This window comes from Orbicella faveolata, unplaced genomic scaffold (assembly GCF_042242905.1).
Source record: "Orbicella faveolata isolate gen_17 unplaced genomic scaffold, um_ofav_v1 contig_34, whole genome shotgun sequence".
In the NCBI taxonomy this organism is placed as follows: Eukaryota; Metazoa; Cnidaria; class Anthozoa; order Scleractinia; family Merulinidae; genus Orbicella; species Orbicella faveolata.
In genome coordinates, this window is record NW_028301563.1 from 9580261 (window position 1) to 9594896 (window position 14636).

Here is a 14636-nt window from a genome sequence, read left to right on the forward strand (position 1 = left end):
AATAAAAATCGTATTACAAGTTAACCCTTTCGCGGCCAGTGTTGTCCCCAACAACATTTGGAAAGGTAGACAAAGAACTAATTGTGACGTCATCAATTTCTACGTCAGCAGATTGCTCTGATAAACAACAAACTCAAGAGAGACAGAGCTTTCTATACGTGTGTCCATTTTGAAAATCGACTAAATGCTGACAGAGCTACTGGAAAAACAAATTTTCAATCATTGATGCAAAATAGACCAATTTCGATATGTTAAAATTCAGCCAAAAACAATAGACCTCAGTACTAGTACGAGGCTCAAGGGAATAACTACAGAGTTTGTGGGGTTTATTGCCCAGAACATCGTGCTGAGGTCTATTGTGTTAGGCTGAATTTTAATATATCGAAATTGGTCTATTACTGGTGAAATTGGCCATTACCTCCATAATTGATCAATGTCTCATTTGTCAGTACAAAATCTGTTGCAGCTGATAGAAAGGAAGTAAAGAGTAGAAGATAGTGAAAAAAGAAAGAGAGAGAAAAAGTGAAGGAAAAGGAGGCAGGACAAAACTCGCAACGCGTCAGCAAAATAATGGCTTATGCACATGCGCTAAAGTAAAACATTGCTCATTAGACTGTGGAAAATAGGCGAAAATCAAGATGAAATGTAAAATATTGTATTCCTAGCAAAATTTAGTGCAATTTAGCAACATTGCATACCAAAAAAAAAATAAATAAATAAAAAAATAACGGTAGTAAATACGGCTTTTTTGGAGCAAAGTCAAGCATGAAAGGGTCAAAGTACATGTTTGCCTTGCGGAAGGCGCGAGAGATTTTCTCCGATACACTTTATACATGGGGGAGAGGGACACTCGGGGTGCGTTGCTGTTAACCTGTACCCGCTGCTCCCTGGCTGCATGGTACAAACACCTACAATGTACCCTTCAATACTCTCCGATCACAGCTTGTACATTCTAAAGATCCCACAACCGATGGAAGGAAGTGTGGCGTCATCCACAAATTAGTGTGTGCTGATTGTAAAAAGATCTATACTAGGAAACCGTCCGACCCTTTTACCCATGCACGGTCCGTTTAAAGAAACGTTTTAACACTACTAGATGGACACTTTCCGCCTTTGGAGAAAACCTTAGGGAAACAGACCACAAGTTAGAGGAAAATAAGTCGACTGTCATAGCAAGAGAAGAAAACAACTTGATCAGAAGAAGAATTTATGAGGCCTTGGAGATTCTGTGCCAGTCCAATCGAGACGGTCGATTTGAACTTCCGGCCCTATACAGAGATGTTTTGGCATGTGACTTGGTTCACTCAAGCTCACATGACAAATATATTCCCGCCATATTCACTTGAGAAAGACGCTGTGACAGTGTCGAAAGCTTGTGATCGCTGAAACATTACCTCTGCTTCGGTGTCTTGTTTCTTATTGTCCCCTACAGATTCGGGAAAAATTCATATCTTTACTCGATGTATTGTTATTATTTACCTTTTATAAAAACTACCTTCACCCTTTTGGCTCGTGGGAAAACATTTCCTTTGATAGTATATCCAAACTTGGCATATACGCTTATTTTAGCCTGAATACATGTTATTGTAGGTCTAGGCTGAGATATAGAACACATTGAAATTTTTATTTGGCTTAATGCGTGCTCCACCTTGAAAAACATTTCACTGGAAAAAACATTTCTTGACTGGTATTAAAACGCATGTTTGGACGTGTTTTCAAAGATCTCAAAGCGTACTCGGATACGAATTCAATACCTATAAAGCCTTATATTTATAAAACGTGCCAACTTCAGCATGAACCATTAGGAAAAAAAAAAGCAACATAGATATTAATTTCAAAGCCGTGATCATGTTTCCAATCTTGTGCGGAAAACTGTCTCACGGGAAGTCAAAGTGACCGCAATTTCCAAAAAGACAAGCGAAAACCGATATGTATATCGTAGTAAATAGAATGTTTTATTCCTAATGATGCACAAATTTGGAAAATTAAACGTACTTCTTAGAGTAACTTAGGCTATTTAGCGGGTATGAAAATATTTTTAACGTCTGTTTGACTACGTCAGTAGATCATTCAATATAAACACATTTAAAAATGGAAACCGCATTTAATATTAATATGTAAAATAACGATGAATAAATTTTCAGTGAAGCTACAAAAACCAACATGGTCTGTTGGCAAAATATTGCATTTTTGGGAATTTTAGAATGTGTAATTTCATGCTGCAAAATAAAAGCCGATCGCCACCTCGGGAGGAAGTCAAATTAAAACATCTTTATATCCACTACGTCATAATATTTTAGTTATCTTGCTTAGCTTTCTAGTGAGCTCTCCAAAATACACAACATATTAAGAAATACGTCAAAACAATACCCCCGAGCACGCACTTAATTCAGAGCTGTGTGACATTCGAATTGTAAATTCGAAATACAAGTGTATTTTTTTGTTTGAAGAAAGATAAAAATGTTATCTTAGTTAACATTTGGCATTTCAAATTTACCCAACCTAGCGGAACCCTTTCAAGGGTGGCTCAGTTCGTTTGGCAAAGTTAAAACTGAATCGTGTCGGATAAATTTCAAGAAACTAGCTGCTATGGAGTTGTTTGACTACTTTTCAACTTCCTGCACGACAACCTACTAAAATATTACAAATTTCCTTTAGCATAAAGTGCTAGTAAAAAACCGACGTATCATTAAATATTCAAACAACACACGACTAAAATATTTTATTTTGGTATTATTTCTAATATATCTCTAAGTTAGTCGTCGTTGGTTGTAAACAAATTGCATTTCGGTTTTATTCCATTGGTCAACGGAATGGCATTTTGCACGCGGGATGTTCCGTCCTTGTTCCTTATCTTCCTCGTTGGCTCATTATCTACGGCAGGTAAAGTGAGTTGCGTCGAAGTTGAAATTGGTCAGTTTTTTCTAGGTTTTATACGTCCCAAGAAAATACAACAATATTCTTCCTTCGGAAGATGCTGCAAGTCTGAACACGAGCGGACGTGTTAGGCAAAAACAATATTCTTAAATTATGCAGAGTGATTATAAATTATAAATATTATTGACTTTTGAATCTATTATCGTTAAAAGTTAACTTTTCATTCGACGCCGATAGAAAAGTATGAAATTAGCATAAGAGTGTTGAAAACCCTTCGTAAAACATGCTTTGTGAAACGTGGCGAGATAAAAATTTCATAACTCTCTTTCAAATTTGCCAAACGCGCAAACTTTTCTAACATATTTGTCTCCATACATTTTCGCATTTAGCAGTTGGGAGAAAGTGCGTGCATATCAGCAGCCATATTTCACTTATTGTAGTCATCTTCTTAAAAGCTTTTAACCAGAATGCTTACTTAATAAGTATTAACGCCTTCCAAACTAAAATGTGGTGTTCCAATTTGATAAAATTCAGAGTAAATACTAAGAACCACTTCAAAAATGGCTACTTTTTCGGTGTAAAATAGAAACCTGTCTCGGAGAAAAGTTATTTTTACGTTGCAGGCTTGGAAGTTCCGTTGGAAATGAGTGCAAAATTGGCCTAAAGTGAAACGTGGAGCTTAGACGGAAGTCTATGATTGCCATTTGATTCCAAAGACGATTTTTGCAATATACTAAGAATCTTAAACTGGTGTTAAAACTCAGAGGAAAAGTTTCCCTGTTTGCAAGGAATTAAAAAATTCTTCCAAGCAATTTCCTATTCTTTATTTGAATTGAAATGAATGTTTAAGTCACGCATAAGACACCAAATGATTTTTTTGAATTTCTTGTCTCGAGAGGTACCTCCATAGAAAACGATTCAAAATTTCTGATCCCCAAACAACACAAGAGAGGATTCAAAATTTCAAATCCCCCAAAGAACACTAGAAAGGGTTCAGAATTTCTGATCTCCCAAAGAACATTAGAAAAGGTTCAGAATTTCTGATCCCCCGAAGAACACTAAAAAGGGTTCAGAATTTCTGATCCCCCAAAGAACACTAGAAAGGGTTCAGAATTTCTGATCCCCCAAAGAACACTAGAAAGGGTTCAGAATTTCTGATCCCCTAAAGAACTCTAGAAAGGGTTCAGAATTTCTGATCCCCTAAAGAGCTCTAGAAAGGGTTCAGAATTTCTGATCCCCCAAAGAACACTAGAAAGGGTTCAGAATTTCTGATCCCCCAAAGAACACTAGAAAGGGTTCAGAATTTCCGATCCCCCGAAGAACACTAGAAAGAGTTCAGAATTTCTGATCCCCTAAAGAACTCTAGAAAGGGTTCAGAATTTCTGATCCCCCAAAGAACACAGGAGAAGATTCAGAATTTCTGATCCCCTGCAAAACCAGTGTTACATCCAATGTAGCCACATTAAATCATAACATTGAAGACAGGGTTTAGATCTCGCTGCCTGCCTGAACAATGTCTAATCAAAATATTTTTTCTTGATAACAATATTCAATTAGAAATTTTATACAAATATAGCATAATTCTTAACAGATTCCATACACTCAGATTATACTGAGAGAGTGATGAAGAACAAGTTTCTTCACAGCAGTCTATTAATATAAGTAACTGTAAACATCACACATTGTATTACAATGATCTATGCACTTCAAAATTACAGTAGCTGTAAGTCTAAAAAAACAATATCAAACAGTACCTAAGAGGATAGGAAAGTTCAGAATTGACCAAAAAAGTGAGATTACTCAAACTGCACAACTGTAGGCATAAATGCAGACTCCACTTTCTCTGTCGGAGTTAGCTCACCTTGTGTGAAGGAAAAATTTCTAACAATTTCTGTTTAACATGGAAACAAGGCACCTCACTGTTATCAAACAAAAAGAGCATTCAGGAACACTACAGTACATTACAGGGATGACAATTAAGGACTGCAATTTACATGTACATTTAAATTTGCAGTTGATACATTTAAGTGGGTCGATGTACTCTACATACATGTATACAGTATCCTCCAAAAACCTGTTGTCATATAGCAGCGGCCATGGACTTTAGCTTTGCCCAACATGTTTTTACATCTTCAATCTAACTTTTTGAGTGGGCTACCAGTTCATTCACACTTCAGTTACATAACCAGTTTAACCATGCTCAAAGGAGAAGGGTGTGGGTAAAATTGTTTTTATAAAGACCTGACAGATATGGATGCAAGTATTGTAGCTAATGCTACAAGCAATTCTATTCTTTCTTCTTTAATTTGGCACACTCATCTTGGAGATGTTTCCTGCTAGCTGGCAATAGTTTGCTGTCCTCAGTTAAAGAAGCCCTCCCAAAAACGATCATATCTTATTACTAGTTTATTACTAACTTCATGCTACTTGCAACTATCTCATTCCTGGTTGACGGATGAAAATCTCTATCTTTTTTCTATCCAAGAGGTTTTGTAGATAGAGGATAGCTATCTTTGGCATGGCTTAAAGTTAACTAATATCTATCCATCAGATAGTTAGGAAATGGATAGACTAGCTAAAAACTAGCTTCCTGTATAGATATTCAACAGATACTTAGATGGCCTAGCTATCCACTAACTTGTCTATCCAAAAGCCACCACTACTGTAGTAAGCCAAAAACTAGGCTATCTGAAGACTAGTCCTTATATTGAACAATAAAACACTATCCTATCTGAAACCTACCTCTGCTGTAGTTAGTACAAAGATAGCCTATCTGAAAACTACCCATCACTCATATCGCACTGTGATAACCTACCCAAAAGCCAGAGATAGTAAAAAGATAGCAGCCAATCTAAAAATTATCCATCACTCATGTACACGTAGCACTTTAATATTAACCTAGCCAAAAGCTTTCTTAGACACAGGTGGTGAAAATATAGCTAACTATTGAAAACTCTTCATTACTCATTTATATTGAACTTTGATACCTGCTCTTCAAATCCTAAACCTAAGTGAAATCTCTGTATTTACATAGGAAAATGTATAAATAACTCATAGTTTTATTTAAACCTGCTACAGTTGTACATTAAAATTTAATACCAAAAACTAGGCACATCCAGATGCAAAAGGAGGACAAAATCTGGCTGGAAATGAGTTTCCATTATGTTGCGATTTATCACAAAACTTACTTAAATTTAACATATATCTTTCAAAAATCTTGTTTGAAACACTTCTCAGCTACTTAAATTGGAGTCTAGTAAATGTTTACATTCTTCAGTAAATTTTCATGAAATGTAAACAGATTTCGTGACCGGAAAAGCACAAAATATTCTTGAAATGAATTTCAAATTTCAATTACATTAATTTCTTCATGAAAGTATTTTTTTCAATTAATTTTATCCATGAATCATGTGTTTTTCAAATTACGGTAAGCTTTATGTACAAATTTCTGGAAGTGGTTAAAAGTAATCTTCCATAACCTAGCTGTGAATTACATCTGCTGTTCTAAATAACCTCTATTTGCATAACGAAATGCCAAATTATAAAAAAACCTTTGAAATACTGCCCAATTAAAGAGAACTTCAACCACCCTAATGAAAATAACATCAGTCTTTTGCAACTCAAGTAATAAGTGGGAAACAAAAGGTCTTGATAATGTAATATGCACATCTAACATAACCTCAAGAGTACCACCATCAACCTGAAAATCAAAAAGGTGAAGGGTGTTGCTTTTTGATATCTTGTGTTTTAGTTGTTGTATAATAAATACATGTATGCCCACTTGATCCTAGACAAGATATACACTAGCTATATGAAGTATATGTAAACTACATGAGAGAGCTCGCATTTATTGCACTTATTGTACTTTTACAATGAATGATTTTCCCAACGCGAAATTGTTTGTATATTGTTGTGTTGAATACAGTTGCTTTCATAACTCCTTTAGGAAATGAACATTTGCATTCACGAAATCAACAAGACTTAACAGTGTGTTAAAGCATCTGCATCTTCTGTAATCTTCCACGATCAATTTAACCGGCCAGAACGTTTCCAGTATTTCAAGAACCTTCACAAATTATGCAAGAAAATCAGTTTACCTTGGAAAGCTGCAGGGACCACAAGCTTTCTGTAAACCTGACGAGTGTAAGAGAAACCGCCAGCTGCTGGCAAATAGTTTGATTGCCACACTGTTTTGCCGACGAAACTTCATACTTTTCCACCTTTACTGGGATTTGACTCAACTGGAATAACAACGGACATCTGTAAACAATTTGTGACTGCTTTCCAACGTAGAGCAAGGCTATAAAATAACAGAGAGCTTTGTTATCGAATCCTAACAACATTCACCACGATCTTTGCCCGCCATTTTGCTGTTTCCATCCGATCCCATAATCCTTCGGTGAATCTGATAAATGAATACTTTTGACCAGCAGATTCCCTTTCCAAAGGAGTCAGTTATTTGCGCGCAATTTCGAATCCAACATTGTCAATAGCAGCAAGAAACATGGAATGATTTGTCCAAGTTCAAATGAGTATCTTGATTGCTTCGGTGAAAGAAAGGAAAGTCGCAGAAAAGTAAGTATATCATAATTGTTGCTCAACATTAAAGTTAGCTGCTCAATCTTTGAATCGAAATCAATGTTGTGGCTGAAGAAATTTCGTTGTTATATTTATTTCGCGATCACTGAAACACAAGAAAAACGTTTGTTCTCCTGATTTTATTAGCACCCGTAACGAGGAAACTATTCACACACATTTCCTATGTATGAAATGCTTGCATAATAGCTTGTTAGTGTGCTTTTTGAAGAGGTAACTTAAAGTTTACACTGAATTGATTTGAAGCTACAGATCACGCTCGATACACTTCACTACCGCATTGCCTACATACTGCTCTTTATTCTTTACAAAAGAATACACTCCCGATCAATTGATTAATGAAAAACAATGTTAATTCTATCGCTATTTATAAAAATATTTAGCTTCAATTGCTTCATTGCAGAGCAGAGGGAAAAAAAAGGCAAGAATAGCGGCCGTCAATCCGAAACGAACACATTAAAGCAGAAAACGGAGGTGGCCCAGACGGCAGCTGAGTCCTGATTAAAATTCTTGTTATCTTTGATGTGAACTTTAAATAACAGCTTGTAATTCTAGAGCCTAAATTCATATCTTTTTGAATTGAAAATAAAACCTTTCACTGTCCGGCATGAAACTGCAATTTTTGTCTCGATCCTTTGGCGTGGTTTTAAATCGTTATAAATAATGACCTATCTGTGAATATTTCATTTGTGTACTTTTCTGATGCCCTTTGCTCTGTGATCCATTTTGTCTGTAATGTGTTTAAAGTTACTATCCAATCGTTACTTTTTAGCTATCAGACATCTAGTTAATTTCTTGTGAATTATAAATAGACGGCTATTTCTGTCCTGTCACCTGATAAGGGGGATCAGAAATTCTGAATCCTTTTAAGAATTATAGGTAGATGACCGTTTTGTTCTGATAAGTTATGCACTGGGGGATCAGAATTTTTGAATCCCTTTAAGTCATGTGGGATCAGAAATTCTGAATTGTTGTAGAATTATAAATCGACAGCTCTTTCTATCATGTCAGCAGATTTGGTGGGGGAGGGGGATCAGAAATTCGCAATACTTTTAGAACCATGAACAGATAGCCGTTTTTGTCCCGTGAAGTGATGGGGATCAGAAATTCTGAATGCATTTAGAATTATAAGTAGATGACTGTTTTGCTCTGACGGGTTGTGGACTGGGGATCAGTTTTTTGAATCTATTAAAGTCTTGGGGGATCAGAAATTCTGAATCCTTTTAGAATCATAGATAGATGACCGTTTTATTCTGATAAGTTGTGGGCCGGGAGATCAGAAAATCTTAATCTCTCAAAAAAGGAAAGCGCGATGGGTGCACGATCTTTTTTACATTAAATTGTACATTTTGGTGAAATTGGATGTATTGTCCCTGGCGGACTCAACTGAACACTTCTTTTTCTCCTTCCAATAAGCCAAAACCTTTCGGAAACACAAACTTTTTCCGCATCAAATACCAGTACCCTTCGGAATTGTTCCAAATTGGAATGCCACATTTTAGTTTGGAAGGCGTTCATTTCGAACATGTGGAGAAAATTAGTGCTGATCGCTATTGACACTTGAAGATTTAACGATAACCCTCGATAAAAAAGTACAAATCGCAGCTCCTCGTGTAGAGAACAAAGTTGATCGATAATCTAACGATCAAGGATGAGCCGATCTCTAAGTTTTTCCGAAGGTTTAATCTTTTCATTTTACAAGTTCTTCAACTTTCAGGAAGGATAAAACTTATCTACTGGAGCAGGTGCTTTATTTTCCGTGTAGATGTTAACATAATGTTTTTGAGTAAAACGTTTTTATTTTTTATTTTTTCCTCATAATTACGGGATTATAGCTATCGACATGCAGTCGATTCCATTTCTCTGGAAAGCTTCTCCCTTGAATTGAACGCTTCAACTTTCGGACCAAGAAAATTTCTCTTCTGGAACAGCTACGTTATTTTCCGTATATATGTAAACATTAATTTTTGAGTAAACGTTTTTTCGATAATTGCAGGATTAGCTTAGGTCACTGAACGAACAAAATTGTGTAGTGTTGTACATATATCGAGCGATTTTTATATCTTTTTTCATATTAAAGCTCAACGAACTTTTTTTATAGCATACTTGCCTCGCACTGTTCACAAAGCGGAAATAAAACGTCTTCTTTGGAAGAATAGTTAGTTAGCTTGAGTAACATGCACGGTGGTGGGCGGACGAAAGACATCTGTTGGGTAATTAATCCTTCTAAGAACTGCTCTTTAGTAAATTTGTTTGCGCATTTTATTATGTTTCTTTAACAACCCTTTTGGCGAGTCTTCCTTAAATAGAAATATAATCTCTTTTAATAATGACGATGTCAAACTGTGAGAACAAACACTGGTCGCATAATGATCACAATTTTTTCAATCTTGATAACATGTTTAGCTAAACTAATAGTTCTTTATAATCTTTATCTTTCTCGTTCTTTGCTTGTTGAAGACTCTAAACGATTTTTGGGAACAAAGAATCAGTCATTAGCATGGGACAAGGGATAATTTTGGATTATTTCAAGGGAACAAGTGCTGTCTGGGAACTATCAGCATAAACTTGATGTTTTGAGGCGAAATTCCAAAAATGCAAAGGTTTTAGACATCCGGAGAAAGTGTAAGCTTTGACCAGGAAGTCTTTTGCCATGGGCTTGATAGATGTCTTAGCGCCTATTTTTCAATCGCATTTAACTTGCTGTGGTATTCAAAATCTAGAACTTCTCATTGCAGCAAAGGATAGTTTCAGGGAAAAAATGTAGGAGCGAAATCATGTGTGAAGAAAAAAAACGGAAAAAAATCATTAACAAGGGATGCATAGATGATATTACACGGTGGCGAGAAGATATGAATTTTATGTTCGAGTGGCAAGAACAATATCTCACGAGTGAGCGCAGCGAACGGGTGAGATATTGTTCTTGTCACGAAAACACAGAATTCATATCTTCGAGCTAACGTGTAATGTTCTTTTTATTATATCGACATACTGATGACGGCGTTTTTAAAGATTTTCCGAAGATTTTCGATCACTTTCCGAAGATTTCCGAACATTCTCCAAAACTTCTCCGAAGGTCACATGAACGTTGCCGAACATTCTCCGAAAATTTTCGAAGATTGCCAAAGATTGCCGAAGACTTTCGAGGAAGACCTGGAGATGTTTCGATCGTACACCAACGAATTTAAGTACAATTTAAGAGACAAATTTGATATGAGTGAAATCATCGATATCTTCACTACTGAGGATATGGAAGATACGCCACTCGAGTCCCGGATGTAGTTTCGTATGAATTTTACGAGTGGTGTATTTTCCAGTAAAACACTCGTGTCTATATAATAAAATCTTGATAGACCATCCTGTTCACAATAATAACGTTCAAACAAGTGAGAGTATACCAATAAAGAATCTCAATGCGAGACTAAATAGCGGGAATCAGAAACTCAATCATCGTTGCACTTGGTCTAAGAAAGAATCATATTTCTTACAAGGAGAACAGGAATTTTAGAAATTTATTTTCTTCTTCTATCCAAGGTGTAACTGCAAAAAAATCTCTTCTATAATCGCTGGAGGACAGTGAATTAGCTCAACTTTGTGCTTCATTTCGAACTTAAACTAGAATGGCTCTCCTTCAAATATATTCAGCCAACCTACATGTAGGCAAAAAAATATACATCAATAATTAATTGAATAACCGTATTCAATTTTTTCATCAAAAATGCGCAATTAGAATGGGAAGTTTACATGTACTGAGTAATCTGTCAAGGGAAGACGTAACATGATTGGTTTTTTCTGAGCGTTGTTTTAACTGTGAGCCAAATAATGCCATCTTTCATTAGTCGCTGTTAGCTTTTGTTGGAGCTTAATTCGACCAGACTTCACTGGTGCTTAGACAGCACTGGTGCTTATTCAATACTGTATTGACCTGTATCTGGGACTTATTAAGTGGAGACGTCCGCCGCAGGTTAAGAATGAGTTTTTCTCTGCTTTTCGTTCTCGTGTCATGGATTTCAGTAATTCCTTGTCCAACTCGGGCGCAGGGTGAGTTCGAAAAATTTCCTTTTTACCTGCTTTTATTTTATAGATGCTATCCTTATTCAGGTTTCTTCAGTTGGGCTAAAGATGGCTGTTAAATTAGGATAATTGATCACTTCTGAAACGAATCTATGGTCGGAAATTTTCACCGAATTTCTACGAATTAGCATCACATCCTTTCCATTCTGACTTAAGCAGAGTCGGCGCCAAATCTCTCCATGCTGTATTAATATTGTCAAGTGGCGGACACGTCAAGAGAATAAAGAAAATTAGGCGTAGAATCCATTGATATTGTCACAATATTCTGTCCAATTTTGAAAATTAAGTGACATCTAGACAGGCCTGTCTACTTCTGGTCGTGATCAGGAGTTAGTTTGAAGTCTTCCGTTTGAATCGGGGGCCAACACATTCGCTGATGATCTCCAATTAGCCGTAGATTTGGACGCAATGTGATAGAATGCTGCAAGCATTTGTGTTCATAACCATTTCATTCTGGAAAATCACGCATTGTCAGCATGTAAAGCGAGGAAGTGACACTAATTTTAAACTAGCTTTATGTCTAAAATATAAAAAGCAAATGACAGCAGTTTGAAGAAACCATGAATGCTTGAATAAAGGTTGATGCCGAGCATTTTCCTCTTCATTGGAAAAGGTGTCTACTAGTTAACGTGAGGTGGTTACCGTAAATCCTTAGACAATCACTCGATCCATTTAAGTCTATTAAACAACGTCGAATTTGGATTTTCTGGAAATAATTAGAGGTTACACCTTTTTGGAATTCAAATGAGTTACATGCGACATGCGAATATTCTTTTGCTAATTATCTTATCTGAATACAATATCATGTATGAGAAACGTACGTACATCAGCCATGTTTACCAAATTCAAATTACCTACAAGTTTCTTATCTCCTATTTTAAACATAATTTTACTATGCGACACATGCATTTATGGCAAACGCTTTCCATTAAATCAGTCCGTTTCCTAGCGTGAGAAGTTTAAACGCTTCACTAAATTATTTTGGCCAGTAAATCGAAACTTGTATGTTAGAGGAAATTGTTACAGTTTATCTAAAACCACCCACAATGGAGGCAAATTTGCGTAGACAACAGAACTCCGCTCTGTTATTGATTTGTTCGATTTTGGTACTCGTTCATGTAGGAATCTTCCTTGTATATTTCGAGAGAAACACAAAATTAAAGCTTTTGACATTATGATGGCCCGAGTAAAGAGAATTCATATTTTGAAAATAGAAATGAACGAATGATCTTTCGTCGTTTTCTCGTATTTTTTTTTTCACCAACGAAAAGGAAAATAAAACATTGTAGCATACATTAACTTTAATTCAAGATCGTAAAGCAGGTCATAGTCAGCTACTTAAGAACCAAACGTCTAGCGTTTCTACCAAGTTACGGAAACACTCGTGAAAGTAACAGGAAAAAAAATATGGAAAAACATCCATAGGAACACAGAATTTTATTCCTTTTTTCATTTGTAATAACTAAAACCGCCGTGATCCTGATCATTATCCACCGCTAATTTGAAATAACAATACTCTTACCAGAGGTTGTTTAAGCGAAAATTAAAAGCTTGCAGGGGTTTGACGCAATAGTAGAAATATTATCGAATTAAATGCGAATTGTTTTGTAAAAAAATTTAAACCCGGATGAATTTCCCTCTACCAAAACCGTTTTGACTAAAACTGCAGCTAAACTGAAATAAGTTTATGATTTAAATCCAATATAGACGTTGTCTCTCGTATTAATTAGCCATTTCCATGTCACTCTAATTTCAGTCTTGTAGCAGGGAAATTTTCCATAAGACATGATCAGACCTGTCAGTCCACAAAAGCTAATATTTCGAAGGGAGGATTTATTCTCCTGCCACAGAGCGAAATTTCGGGTTCCACAAGTAGTATTATTATTTTTTTCCTAACTAAACTTGAAAAGCTTGATCAGCACTCTCTATTGTCAGAAAATTAATATGCTGTATGAATAGACAGGTGGCAAAACCACCGTGGATATTCATATTGATATACCACCAAATTCTCACAAGGACAGTAACTGAGAAATGTGCGATGCTTAGATAGGAGAATTTACATTTGATATCGGCAAGGGGAAGATTAAAAAACAAGCCGTCACTCGCACTTTAAAAAAATCGATTTTGAGTTTCAGACCTTTTTTACGTTCTTTGCTAATTATTTCTAAATTACGACTTCGAGGTGTCCAGTCTTCAAAATATTGGTAGTTTGCTATTCCATTTAAACAACAAGTAAGCGATTAAAACAACAGCGTCGAATGTTTAAGAAAGAATTCATCTGAGGTACGAGTAACATGTAAACAAACACTTTGTACTGAGATTATTTACATCGCGTTGCAAACTTCTGTTTGACTGTTTTAAAATTCTTCTGAAAAGCTAATTATTTCTAACACACTACATAGGGAAAAAACACTTGAAAGTACTAGTGAAGTGAAACTGATGATATAATTTTACATGTGTTTGCATTATTTCTTTGAACATTGAAATTTATTTTATCTAGTTCCCATAAATAAGATGTTATCAGTGTTATTCAACGCACCTAGTTGATATATCTTTAGCTTTAAGAAAATGTAAAAGGGACTGAAAAGTACCTAAAATTAATCTGGTCCACTAAAAACTGAAATTTCTCGATTTACTATCGGATTTCCTCGTAAATTCTTCATAAAAAAGCGATGACACTGAAAAGTGAACTCATAAATAAATTATGCAGTTATCATGGATCCTCACAAAACTTAGCAAGCGGGAAAGAAAATTGCGAGTACACTCTTAGCTCCCCTTTAAAGAAGTTATTTCATATATATTTGGTATCACAACAATAACGAACCGGTTAGAAATTATAGTTTTACCGATTTGTTTATACAAAGGTCTGGCAAAAAAATCAATCTCGTGCGTGGAGAGTAAAGCGAAATAAAGATATACTGCATGTTGATAGGAGATACTATGTACATAAGCCCTCATCGCTCACTCCTAAATTACTCTGTTCTTTAAAATGTTTGAATATTTATTTTTGTCTCAGACTTTAATTATAAAAGCCTGTTTCAAAATTTCCTTTATTTATTATAAGCTCTAGATAAACATGTTTACATTTT

At 35.6% G+C, this 14636-nt stretch overlaps 1 protein-coding gene and 1 long non-coding RNA gene across 2 annotated transcripts in view; one reads left to right on the forward strand and one right to left on the reverse strand.

Moving 5' to 3' along the window:
- Nucleotides 1-14636, reverse strand: part of LOC149104673 (ribitol 5-phosphate transferase FKRP-like) — a 211763-nt gene that overhangs the window by 49939 nt on the left and 147188 nt on the right. The gene's annotated exons all lie outside the window — the stretch shown is intronic.
- LOC149104679 (uncharacterized) lies at nucleotides 6310-8092 on the forward strand. The gene is made up of 2 exons (XR_016201265.1): nucleotides 6310-7452; nucleotides 7877-8092. It is a non-coding gene; the product is annotated as an uncharacterized LOC149104679 (long non-coding RNA).